Source organism: Porites lutea, chromosome 13, assembly GCF_958299795.1.
Source record: "Porites lutea chromosome 13, jaPorLute2.1, whole genome shotgun sequence".
Classification (NCBI taxonomy): domain Eukaryota; kingdom Metazoa; phylum Cnidaria; class Anthozoa; order Scleractinia; family Poritidae; genus Porites; species Porites lutea.
The window spans coordinates 7,843,168-7,857,262 of NC_133213.1; the positions used below are offsets into that span (position 1 = coordinate 7,843,168).

The 14,095-nt window shown below is 37.6% G+C and overlaps 1 long non-coding RNA gene across 1 annotated transcript; it reads left to right on the plus strand.

Moving 5' to 3' along the window:
* The first annotated feature begins 371 nt into the window (after positions 1-371).
* Positions 372-5,684, plus strand: LOC140923698 (uncharacterized). The gene is made up of 3 exons (XR_012164174.1): positions 372-481; positions 2,002-2,143; positions 4,716-5,684. It is a non-coding gene; the product is annotated as an uncharacterized lncRNA (long non-coding RNA).
* The last annotated feature ends 8,411 nt before the right edge of the window (positions 5,685-14,095 follow it).

Consider the following 14,095-nt stretch of genomic DNA (forward strand, 5'->3'; position numbering starts at 1 on the left):
AATGGAATAACCATAAATGAGTTTTAGAAATGAGTATCAGGGGAGTTTAAAACTATTGTGCAATTGAATGGAGCATTGTTCAATAATATTTAAGTTTTGTTCGGGCCCTTTATGCACTTAAGTCTTGACATCATTATTTAAAATTTCAAAACACCATTTTTCAAGCTTATGAACTATTTATTGTCAATGTTTTCCAAGTTAGCTCTAAATTGTCGATGTTTTCCATCTAGGAAAAGTTATTATGCTTTTATTTGCGTTCATAAGGTGTTTATGTGAATTGTAAGGAGGGATGAGATTTTTAACAAGAAGTTACTATCGTATCACCAGTTTGTGTGCTAATAAAAATGGTTAAATACTTTTTTTTTGAGCAGAAAAAAGACAAATATGGCAAAATGGTCAGAGAAATGGACTGCATTCTTTTGAGAGACTGGATAAATAGCCAGGACAACAGAATCACAGTCTAGGAATATCAACTGGTTTGGTATGTATCCTGTCAATAATAATAAAATTGGTACATGTACTAGTTACCTGTCTTTGTTACAGAGACTTGGTTTTATACACTTTTTATGACCTAATTTGGAAGATTGCTGAGATTGTTACTCTCATTTAATGTATCTTGGGCTGGTACTGAGAATAAGGGCCAACTGAAAGCTGTTGTCGGGTCACAAAAACATTATAATTAATATGGCTGGGTTGTTCTAAGCTGGGTTAAGATAACCCAGGGTTAGTGCAAAATTTGAATTCAGTTATGAAAGCCTTAATTCTCTAATTTGGTGATTGGATGCTCCGAAAAATAGACTAAGAAAATTATCAGAGAAAATGCCAAAAAGAAAACCAGCTTTAAAAATTAAATCAACCCCAAGTTAGCGCTAACCTACCTTCAAATTTTAATTGTTATTATTATTAATTACCAGTATGTAGCTGTTAGTTAATCTGGTATTGTCAAAGTAATTATTCTTTAATTTTTATGAACTGTCCAATTATTGATTAATTTGGATAGTTCCAGACTGATGGAACTTTCCTCTACTAATAGGCAAACTGTGCAATTTAAGAAATATAGGACAACTGGTCTGAGCCAATCAAATACTAGAAAAAAGAATAGGCAATGCAAATTAGCCAATCAATGCAAAGTCCCTGTGACAAGACATCGAAAAATGTCTTGGTGGCTGACAACGGCTTGTTGGTGAACGCTTTTGGCTTCTTGTTGCTGTAAAAATGTTGTTTTGTTTTGCTGATATATTGTTTTGACTTCTTGTGTGGGCCACTTAAAAGGAAAATGTGAGTAAGACCAAACTGATGAAAGTTTGGATTAACTAACCAGCTATATAATTAGTAAATAAAAGGACTACAAGCTTGTCCAATTTGGAAATAATCACATTGAATTAAAAAAGATTTCCTCTGACAATTTTGTCTGTCCTTGGAATTTTTTCTCATCCAGTTATATCCAAATTGGACAGCATGTAGTTGTATTTAATATACTAATAAAAGGACCCAGATTTTGGAAATCTAATTTTGCACGCAGGCTTTTGTAGTCTTTTTGTAAACATCTTCAATGAATTTTGCTGTTAAACTCTGACAAATAAATATAATAAAAATAATATATGGCACAAAAGAACATTTTAAATATGGTCTAGTGTGTACAAAACCATGAACACTTGAGATATTTCAGGAATGTTTGTTGTCTTATGATCAATCACAGCAAATGTCAAGACGTGAGTTTGCCAGAAAACCACAAACTTATTTATTGTCTTTGCTTGCGGTTTAGTTTTTCTCATGCCTAATTGTCTTTTTTTCCTTACGCTACCTGTTCCAGAAATATTTCTGGTGTTTGTTTGGGTTTGTGGTTTGTTAGTAAATAGATCAAAGCAAGGCTTCATTTATTTAATATGCTAGGAAACATAATAATTTTTGCAAAAAGCGCATCCATATAAAGGTTTGGAAACTACATTCTTCCTTTCTATACTTGGCATTTTGAATTTTTTTTGTATTTATCTCTTATAGAACCCCTCCTATCTGGGAATGTTTTGGAAATTTCCTTGCCCATCACAAGTTGGATATCAAAACATTTGTACGATTAAAGAGACAACATCAAAAGTGACAGCTGAGGATGGCAGTGTCCCATTAGTGGTTTCAGTCATTCCAGGTATCAAAAGTGTTTTTTAACGTTCTAAACTGGTATAAGACACTTTGTTCTGTGACTGGGGATCCCGGTCAACCCAGTTATCCTACTTATCACTGGTTCATCATAGTCACCCTTGCCATCCTAGTCGTCAGGTATCCCAGTTATTCCATTATCCTTTGTATCCCAGTCATAGAGTCATCCTAGTCACCAAAGTCACCGTTGCAATGCCTGTGATCCTGGTCATCCTAGCCACCTTAGTCATCTCAGTCACCCTAGTAATCACAGTCACCCTAGGCTTGTCATCCTCATTGATATTAGTCATGAACCCTAGTCATACTTAGTTGTCCAAATTAATTATCCCAGTCATCCAAGCCATTCAGTCACCCTTGTAATCCCAGTCATTCAAGTAACCATTTTTTGCAACAAATACAATTTACATTAATTGTAAACGTTGTAAACCTTAATTAAATCATTGAAATTAAAGAATTATACTGCACGACAAAACAGGAAGAGGGTAAATTACGATCAAAGTTTACTCGATGACTGCCATCATGGATTTGAGCTTTCCAGGTCAGCTGACCGCCACAGCTACTTTCTGTATCCCTCACGATAGTGTATACATGCCGGGACCACGTGCTGGAAAGTCTGATACTTGACTCCAAATATTCCAAAATGACTCCAAAATTAATTTGTGAAGCAGAAGTCACACTGACTGTACTCATCAATAAAATTTGCAAACTCTGAGTATTGTAGTCACCCTAGTCACCCTAGTCATCCCATTCATCCCAGTCACCCTTGTCATACTAGTCATCCTAGTCACCCTAGTCATCCCATTCATCCAAGTCACCCTAGTTATACTTGTCACCCTAGCCATCCTTGTCACCCTAGTCATCCCACTCATCCAAGTCACCCCAGTCACCCTAGTCATCCCAGCAGTCACCCTAGTCACCCTAGTCATCCCACTTATCCCAGTCAACCTAGTCACCCTAGCCATCCCAGTCACCCTAGTCATACTAGTCCCCCTTGTCACCCTAGTCACCCAAGTCACCCTAGTCATCCCACTCATCCCAGTTACCCTAGTCATACCAGTCACCCCAGTCATCACAGTCATGCTAGTGATCCCAGTCAACCCAGTAATCCTAGTCATTCTGGTTATCATATAATCATCATAGCCATTCTAGTCATTCCAGTAATTTCAGTCATCAAAACCATCCCAGTCATGCAAACCACCCTAGTCATCCTATTCATCCCATTCATCCCAGTCACCCTAGCTAGTCATCCTAGTTATCCCAGTGGTGCTAACCATCCCGTTAATAATAGTTATTCCAGTCACTCCAGTCATTCCTGTCACCCCAGTCAACCTCGTCGTCTTTGTCATCCTAACAGTGCTAGTCATCCCAGTCATTCAAGTTATTCAAATCATTCCAGGCATGCCTGTCACCCCAATCAACCTGGACTCTTATCCCTTTTCATCCTAATAATCCTGGTTATCACAGTCATCCCAGCCATTCTAGTTATCCTTATCATCACAGTCAACCCATTCACTGTTGCCATTCTTGTCGTCCCAGTCATTTTTGTAGTCTTAATCATCCTTGTAATCCTAGTCATCCCAGTAACTCCAGTCAACCAAACTTGCATCCCAGTCATCCCAGCCATTTTAGTCATCCTAATCATCACATCCCAATCATCCCAGTCACTCCAGTCATCCCAGTCAACCTTGTTGTCTTAGTCATCCCAGTTATCCTAGTCATTCCAGTCATCCAAACCTGCATTCCAGTCATCCCAGCCATTCTAGTCGTCCTTGTGATCACAGTCAACCCATTCACTGTTGTCATCCTAATCATCCCAGTCATCCCAGGAAACCTTTGTTTCTTAGTCATCCCAGTAATCCTAGTCATCCTGGTCAAACCAGTCATCCAAACCTGCATCCCAGTCATTCCAGCCATCCTAGTCATCACAGCCATCCTAGTCATCCTTAATATCATCAAGGTCAACCCAGTCACTGTTGTCATCCTAATCATCCCAGTCACCCCCAGTCATCCCAGTCAACCTTGTCGTCTTCGTCATCACAGTAATCCTAGTCATGCCAGTCAATCCAGTGACCCAAGCCTGCATCCCAGTCATCCCAGCCATTTTTGTCATCGTTATCGTCACAGTCAACCCTAGTTCACTGTTGTCATCCTGGCAGCCATCCTAGTCAACCCAGTTACCCTGCTTATCTTAATAACCCTAGTCATCCAAGTCACCCTGGTCACCCTTGTCATCTTAGTCATTTCAGTTGCCCTGGTCATTCTAGTTATCTTAGTCATCCTAGACACCCCAGTTATTCTAGTCACCCTTGTTATCTTAGTCATCCTTGTCATTGCAGTCAGTCTTGTAGTCTTATTTAGGAATGTACATGTGATGCTATAAGGTCGTCATTTACATTAATTTTGGGAGATGGTTGAATTCATGACCAGATCTTTATAGACATTATACTATTGGTACATCCCCTGCTTTAATATCTCTCCCTATAAATACCTACAAGCCAAAAGTCATCATTTGAGTCACAAATAAGTTTCCAATTGAGTGAAAATGAATTCTTTTTCCTTAGGTACAGAAGAACAACCAATCTGGCATTACTGCATGGTCCACAACTCATCAGTAGCTCAATGCAGGAGTTCAAAAGCCAAGAGTGAAGAGGCTGGTATAACTAGACGATGGTACCATCAAAGTCAACTTACAATGAATACCTGGTTTAGTATTAATTTTATAGAATCATAATTTTCAATGCTAACAGTTACAGCCAGTATCATACCTCAAAGCAGGTACTTTGTTTAAGAATAGTTCTGACCCAGCCCGGGAGGTCATTGAATGCGGGGTACAGCTGGCCCGGGGTTTTCCTCCTAGGAGCAAGTGGACGTACGGGGAGGTTTTTCACCCAGCTGTTGTTCCACAACCCCCATTCAGCAGCAATTAGACAAATTCATTTAATTTGGCAGTTAAAATCAAAAACAAAAACAAAAACTGAAAAGGATTGACCGTTTCAACAAAATTTAGGAGCCTCATGCATATTTACAGATCCATGGTATTCCTAACAAGAGTGAATAAATTCACTTGCAATATTTTTCCTTTTAACTATACCAGTGGTTTTCAAACGACTGAACTGAGCTTTGCACATACAAAGAAAACCTAATTTGGTCTGATCAAAAATCGGCTAGTATCTTCAGCACATTTCTGCCGAATATGTAGTGAAATCAATAAGGGCATTTTTTTATTAGGCAGAATATTTTAATTCACTGTTGGAGGGAATACTAAGGTATCTGCAGTATTGCAATAGTAATGATATAATTATACAGTGTGTGTGCCACCATATTTGTACAAAATAAGCGTCACTTACAAAATTTTCTCAACTTTGCTTTTAAGTCTGAGATTGAAATTTTATGACATAATTTATTCATGTAAATAAGTCTTCATCCAGTTTAATTTTTAACTGGACTGGGATCAACTTATCAAAGTTTTCCTAAAATAAGTAAGTAAGTGGTCTTTATTTTTTTCAAATTGGAGTATTTTGTTCCAAAAAATTTCATGGCGACAAATTAATTTGAAAATGAATGTAGACGCTCATTTGTACTACATATACTTACATATTATTAATATTAAGTTCAAATGCAAGATTCCTTTGAGTAGTATGTTGTTTGAGTAGTATCCCAAAAGGGATTCATAGAACTTTGTGTCAGTAGTAAGTAGTTATAAAAGACATTTTCCTCAGGAATTAGCAACTTTATCAAAATCTGCTACACAGTATATCATTCAATCATCTGAGAAGAATGTTTTCAAAAGTTAGCTTTTAGAACAATTTGGTCTAGTATACTGTAGGGTTAAGCAAAACTGAGCTGAACGCTTAAGTCTGGTATGGGCTAGGGGTTTCAGGGTGCACCTGCCGGTACATCCCTACTCCAAAATTTTTTAACGTTAACTACCCTTGGGCTTAGTACTTCACTGCTCAAAGGAAATCTTGCTAAATATTAATAATAGCTGTCATGATGTTATGATATAGTTCCAGTAGTTGGGTGGGTGTGGATATTTATTTATTTATTATTTTATATATTATTTTGTTCATAAAACTGTAAAAGCTCAATTAAGCCCCATCTACCTTATAGAGAGGTTTAAAGGATTTTGAGGTGGAGGTGGTGGTGGTGGTGTGTGTGTGTGTGTGTGTGGGGGGGGGGGGGGGGCAGAATTAGGGGGATGAAGAAAGGATTCTTATTATCTCAACATTGAGGAGAAAAATTAGGGGAAAAGTGTTATTTTAATGCCACCTGCAATCTTGCATTGGTATGATGGAAGTCATTTCCTGCATTTTCTGCGAGAGAAATGGCCTTACAGGTAAGTTGTGGAGTATGTCATGTAAGAGGATCAGGTTACAAAATTAGTCTTTAAGAAATGGTTTGGGGGGTGGGGTGGGTGGGGCTTAATCAAGGTTTTACATCTTATCCAGTTGTTAACATTGTGCTGCCAGTAAAGGTGGGGGTGGACTAAGTGTTCTCGTAATAATTTATTGCCTGGGATTATCATTTCATTGTCCATTCACTGACTTTCATTTTCTTAGATCACTTGACAGCACAATGTTGCTTGTATCTTTAAGGCATGGGAAGCGTCACAACCAGATCACAGCAAAAATAAATCATACAGGCAGGAATATTTAGCTTCACTTAAATGTTATTCCTTTTGTCAAAGTAGAAGCCACACACTATAGTTCTTTCCACAGGTACACCTTCTCTGGGAACTCTACTTTTTCATGGGAATTGTTGCGCTTCCTAGGCTATATTAAGAGAGTGGAACTAATGATTTTTTGAACCTCTTATAAAATCGAAGATTTTAGAAAATTGGAGTTCAAAGAGTTACAGAGACACTAAGCTTCGTTTTGGGCTTTGGGCTTTCTTGTCATTTTCTTGTTGAGAAAGGCCAAGGAGAAATGTAAAAAAATTACAGTGACTTCGGGGATAGGAAAACAAGTTTTGGTTCGAATTATCAAGAGGTTTGGAGAATCAGAATTCCACTGATACAGTATAAGTTATAACTTATTTCTATAATTAACACTCTACAATTAAGCAAGCTCATTAGCAAAATATTACCTTTAAATCTCCTAACTAACATTAATGTCTAAACTCAGGGTCTATTAAGGCTAAGAGAAAAAATGTAAGTTTTTTTTTTCAGCCAAAGGCCTCTCTAACTTTCAGCTACAGCTGGAATGGCATCTAAATTTTGCAGGCTCAATTTACAAAGCACAGTTTGGATAGGAATAGGAAAGCATTATTTTATAACCACAATGACCTTGATCATTGAAGTTCTAATACCAACTGCCAAATTCTCCTTACTGATCCTCTAGTAAGGAGTATGTATACAAGCATCAAGAAGGTATTGTTTCATTTTTGTTTGATTAGTAATTAGTTGATGACTGATGTTGGTCTCTGTTGGGACTTCAAAGTTAGTAGGTCCCATCGGTGCACAAATTATTTTGTCCATTCGGATTAATTTTAAAAAAGAACTCCAAAGCAACAGGAAATTCTCTTGAACCTTTAAGCCCTAAGAGTGATCAGTATCAAATTTCTCCTTGTAATATCAATGCTTTGTAAGACAGAGTGGTCATGAGAATTACAGACATGATCACACAAGATGAATTTGCTTGATATTTTATCAACTTCTCCCCACTACTTCTGTAGGAAATGATAAGGGCAACAAATGAGAATTCAAATTTTCATCTTAGGGTTTAAAGGGTTAAGAAACAGTGAGGCTGGTATAAAAATTAGGCCCAATGGTAGGATCTTAAGTATTATAACACAAATTAGATTTTTCATTAGTTTACATTTACACAATGTCTATAAGGCAATCTCTAGTCTGCTTGTGCTTTATTTTTTTCTAGGCAATTTTGAGAACAAAGCAGACTGGGAACTTTTGATTGCATTTATATTCTTTTTAATAATTAATTTTCTTGGTGCTGCTTTCACTCTCTGTATTCTTTTTTTTATTATTTTCCATAGTTAGTTTTAGGAATTGACTCCGTGGCATTCTTTTTATTTCCATTTGTTACACATATAAACAGAGCATTAGTTGACTGACGACATAGGTACATTACGGAGACGTTTTTAGTACCAAGAAATATCTAGTTTTGTTTAATACGCTAATGAGCTTGCATTAGTTGCCTTAATGTTAATTAATGATATTTGTTGTTAGGCTTGCATTAGCTAAGGCTTTGAAAGTAGCTGAGATTTCATGACGCTACCACTGGTTTCCCCGCGAAACGACCTGAAATGAGGAATGAGTAAAGAAGTTCCATACTGATGACATGTCACTACCTAGACCTGGGTAGGGCTTCTGATTGGTTGAAGCACATATTCCTTGTGGCATTACGAGTCAGAAGCACTATCCAAATCTGGGTAGTGACACATCATTAGTATAGAATTCCTTCACTTATTCTTTTTTCTGCGTCATTTCTCGGGGAAACCAGTGGTGTCGTCAAGAATTATCGGTTCTTTTCTTAGGCCATTAACTTTTCATTATTATTTTTTTAAGTTCTTATTTAATTTCAGACCCCAAGTGGCACACGCACAAGATTAGGAGCCCATCACTTGGGCAAGGTCATGTTTAAATCTAGCCAACCTCGTCCCTGCTGGGCTGTGGAAGCTCTGCCTCTGAGAAGGTGTGAATTCTGACGTCCTCTGAGATATTCCAACTGAGAAATCCTGGGAAACTTTATCTGATCCTGTAATTCATGCTGAGGGCAGTTGGGCGCTTGGAAGATTTGGCCGTTTGTTCCCAAGTGGGGAGGACAGCATGGAGGAAGGTGAGAGTTTGCTTCTTATGTTCTTGGGGCTTCATTCATTATGTCATAATACTACCCACACCTTTTTCCAAAAAAACAGTAAGGTGCTTGCCTGCAAACAATATGTCTGGGAATGTTCCACTGCGGTAGGATGAAAAACGGGAGTGCTAACATTGTGCAGACTAACGAAGTAAGTGAGTCGATGGAGGATTCGAGGACAGAGGACCGGACACTGAATCTCACTGGTGTGGCGTGGGTGGATTTTTACAAATGACATCAAATTGAGCTGACAGTCATAAAAATCTCTCTAATGGGGGGCAACTGGTAATGGAGTTCTCTTCTAAACCTAAAAATTTCACATCTATCTCAAGCTTGGTTAGGCCTAATAATAAATAACCATTCAAACCATCGGATAGGATAAAAATCATATGCAAATCAATTATTTATTATCTTAATTACCATTTCATTCTCATATTTCCTGCCTGAATTATCTAAAAATGATCACGACTAAGGTTTTACTACATCAACATCTGTTGTTTTTTTGTCTGTTGTTTTTGTGTCAACTGGAAACAACAGTCAAACAAACGTGGCTGTTGATGTTAAAGACTAAGTTTTGTTTGATATTATTTAAACCTTCGGAAAGCAAAGATAACTAAACCATTTTAATTTAGGATTCAATTATTATCGTAATTATCATTTCATTCTCATATTTCCTACCTGAATTATCTAAAACTGATCAAAACTAAGGTCATATTACATCAACATCTGTTGTTTATTTGTCTGTTGTTTTTGTGTCAACTGAAAACAACTTTCAAACAAACTTGGCTGTTGATGTTGAAGACCAACTCCTCTTCGATATTATTTAAGCCTTCGGAAACCTAGATAACTAACCGTATTTAAATTTAGGAGCAAATTATTGGCCGATTAAATTAACTTGATTAATCAGACTGCTGTGAAAGTCTTCTCTATTTCCTTTTTTTAAAGGGACATAGAATAGATTTCCTTGGCTTGTGTGATAAATCAAGTTAATTTGACCTTCATGCTTAAGGTTCGGTTGTAGGCATAAATATATAAACAACTTTTACCGTAAACATAGATTTCGCTTAGTGTCTTCTTTAAATTTTTTAGCTAATTTCTCGGCAGTGACTTCAATTGATACATTAAATCGGCTTTCCCATAAAGGACTGGAAGATTCATCTTATTTATTGTTCATTTAAACAACGCATTTGGCTAGTTCCAGTTTTTTGTGGGAAACCTGATGTAAAGTATCCATTCCGGTCACGACAACTGTAACATCTCTAGGGAAATTGACCCAAATTATTATTCCGGCAAATTTTCATTATTATGCGGATAAACATCGTGGCTAGCTGCATAAATTAGGACTTAAAATCAAATCCAAGTTTTTCCAGCTAACATTTAATTTTACTTTATAGGATAAAAAAATATATTTTCCCGGTAACTTCCTTTTCGCTTCGAAATGCGAAAATTTGTCCGTTATTTTCATTGGAAGTAAAAGGATCCAAAATTTAACTTAAATGAAACATTTATTTACAAAGTCGCTCTAGATCTAATCCCTTTGGCGAAATTTGAAGGCAAAATCTATTCGGCACTGATTTTAAATAACGGTATCCTAATTCATAATAGGGCAGGGAAATTTTAGATATCGAATTTTAAACGAAACAATCGCGGCACTTCGGTATTTTAGGATAAATGATAGACGGCGCGAGAATGAAATTTTATTTTCGGCAGCAAATTTCATTTCATTGACACCTAAACATTAAACACTAAACATTAAAATAGGGCGAGAGAAATCCAGCATCAGTTGCTTCGCAGAGGAGAGATTATTATTGACTTGTGCTCTTTGATGAAGTTTGTGAAATGAAGGTCAGTCAGACCAGCGCGATTCTTTGTTCAATTCTCTGCCTCCGTTTCTGACGGAGACCCACTGAAAAGTGAGTTTGACTCTGTAGCACCCTCTTTTTTCTTGTCCGAGTCTCTGGATATTTTCATGATGTATTGACTTTGTAGATACGCGTCTTCAACTAAAACAAATTGTATTTTTCACTGAGAATTATTTTTGGCCGGTGTGGTATTGTGACGTAAATGAATGAGACCCTGAGAACATGAGGAGCAAACTCTCACTTTCCTTCACGCTGTCCACCCTACTTGGGAACAAACGGCTGAATTTTCTAAGTGTCCAACTGCCTCCAGCTTGAATGAAGGGATCAGGTAAAACAGACCAGGATTTTAAAGTTGGAATATTAAATGAGGACAGACGAATGAACACTGACTCTGAGCAGAGTGAAAGCAGCCCGGCAGGGACGGGGGAGGCTAGATTACTTTTTTTTTATGTTTTTTTATTTTTAAAATAAATGGACAACAGAGACAAGCTTTAATAAAATACTCTTATCTTCAGTACCTGTGCTGTTTACTTTGTAATCCAACTACTTGAGTGAACCAGATAAAAGACTCGGACACAGTGAAATATTGCGCGCAGTTAAGACTGATTCTACTAGCAACATAAACAGAAATATAACTTTTAGTGAAGACCTCAACAACATGAGCGCAAACATGGAAAAAACGAACGCACTATTCTTTGTTTCCTGACAAGGAATTAAAGCACAAATCGCGTTTATTCGCAATGAGGAGAACATAAGAATCAGTTTTCTTTGTTGTGTTCCATCTGTCGCTGATGACCTCACTAAACTTGTACTAGTTGTGCTTATGTAGCTAGTATAACTCAGTCTTAGATTTACATCGGTTTCCTACTAAGAGATTGTTTCGCGTAGTGTTTTAGAAATTGGCATTTTACTTCTTTAAACATAGCACGTAACAGTCTCATCGCTAGAAACACGAAGTAATTAACTTTTACTACGCCAAATATTCCACTGTGTCCGAGCCTTCGTCAAAGTAACAAAATAAACCAAGTCCTGCTTTCATTAATTTCATAGTTTCGACAACGCTTCGCTGTGTGACATTTGGACAGCATGGTAATAAGGCACGTTTGTCAGTAAAACAAACTAATACGCGCATTAAAAACAAAGTTTTAGAACTGATTTACAAGCAGCCTAACCGAGCCGTTTACTAAGGCCAAACCAAAATTGCCTTACAAAGCGTTGTCAAGACCTTGAGGTTACTGTGGAGTTTCAGTCCTAAGCTGAAAGTGTCAATTCTCCTCACTTCCCCTTCGCATTTCCAAAACACTAGCTGTGAGAATTTCGATGATTATCTAGGTCTTAAACTTGCGTTATCTTTCATTACTTTACAATGCGTTGAAAAAGTAAGGAGAAATGATACACTGATCATCCTTGGAACTGAAGAGGTCGATTGGGCATCTTTAAATCTCTCCATGGGGTTTCCTTCTAACACTGAAATTTTCCTACATTTTTTTGCAACCACGTGAAATTTTCCTAACAATGCAACAAATCTCTCTTTTATGACTTTCATCTTGTATTTGATTTACATATCATTCAAATGGCGATATTAGTGGATATTTCTTCAATGCCCTTAACATTAATTGTTTTATCATCATTGAAAGGAAGTACCCAGACAGTTTTTACAACAATTTCTTGATTCCTCTTGCTGTTGATAACATTTCGTTTTACCAAAATATTGCCAAGATATTATTAGGACTCTTCTCGTTGTAGCTTTTCTTTTGTTTAAGAGACCAATCTGTGACGAGCGAAGTGCCCCTTTTGCTGTTCATTGCCCTCCCTGGGATCCAAAGAAAATCAACAAAAAGGATGGGATATTGCTGGCAGCCTTAAATTTCAGGAGAAAAAAAACTGTTTCCCCCGACAAAAGAAAACATATCGCTCAGGTGTCAAATTTCAGTGTTACAAGCTTTTTTTTTAGAGGCACTTAAGATTGAATTGACAACACCCCCCCCCCCCCCCCCCCGCCTCCCCCCACACTCTGAAAGAAACGCCTGGGAAAAGACTTTAAACATTCCATAGTGATGACATGGCACCAGAATGGCTTTATATTCACCATGGTGAATTAATAGTCGCATTATGATAATACATGTATTATAAGCAGCCAAGCAAAGTGCTAAGTCACTAATATGGAATGCATTATCTTGTTCCAGATGTCTTTCCATTTTGAAACATCTTTTTTTTGTCAACCCAGACGGGATTATGCAGGAGAGATTTAAAATACACCCTTTATGAAATGAAATATGATATGCACAGTTCAGCAATCTACTAAAACCACACGGTGGACAGTCAGTGGACAGTTCAAAAAGTGAGCAACCAACCAACTTTCAAAAAAGTCAGTTAAAACAGTCATCAAATTACCCAGCTGGTGAACAAGTGATCAACCAGTTTGTCAAAGTGTCAGTCAAGGCAGTTATCTTATAACTCAGCTGGTCAACAAGTGATCAGCTAGCTTGTTAAACAGTCCGTCAAGAGAGTTATCTAATCACTCTGCTGGTTAACAAGTGATCGGCTACCTTAGCTTGTCAAACAGTCAGTCAAAACAATTATCTTTTCACTTAACTGGTCAACAAGTGATCAGCTACCTTGTTCAACAGTTATTCAAGACAGTTATCTCATCACTCAGCTGGTCAACAAGTGATCAGCCAGCTCGTCATACAGTCGGTCCAGACAGTTGTCCTATCACTCAGTTGGTAAACAAGTGATCAGCTACCTTGCCATACAGTCAGTCCAGCCTGTTATGTTATAACTCAGCTGGTCAACAAATAATCAGCAAGCTTCCAATTCAGTAAGTCAATACAGTTGTCCTATGACTCAGCCAGTCAACAACTGATCAGCTAGCTTATCATACAGTTAGTCCAGACAGTTGTCCTTCCACCAGTTTGCCAACAAATGGTCAGCCAGCTTGTCATACAGTCAGTCAAGACAGTTGTCCCATCACTCAGCCAGTCAAAAAGCTAAGTGATCAGCCAGATTGTCATACAGTTAGTCCAGTAATTGAGTTTATAGTTATTCAGCAAGTCAGACAGTTGGCCAATGGGTAAGTCGGTCAGCAGGTCATTCATTCAGGCAGTAAGATAGTCAGTCACTCAGTCAGCAAGTCAGCTAATAAGTCAGTTGGCCAGTCATAAAGGCAGTTAATCACCCACAAAGTCAACAGCCATTTAGCCATTTTGTCAGTCAATGAGTCAGTCAGTCAGTCAGTCAGTCAGTCGGAAAGTAAGTCAGTCAGTT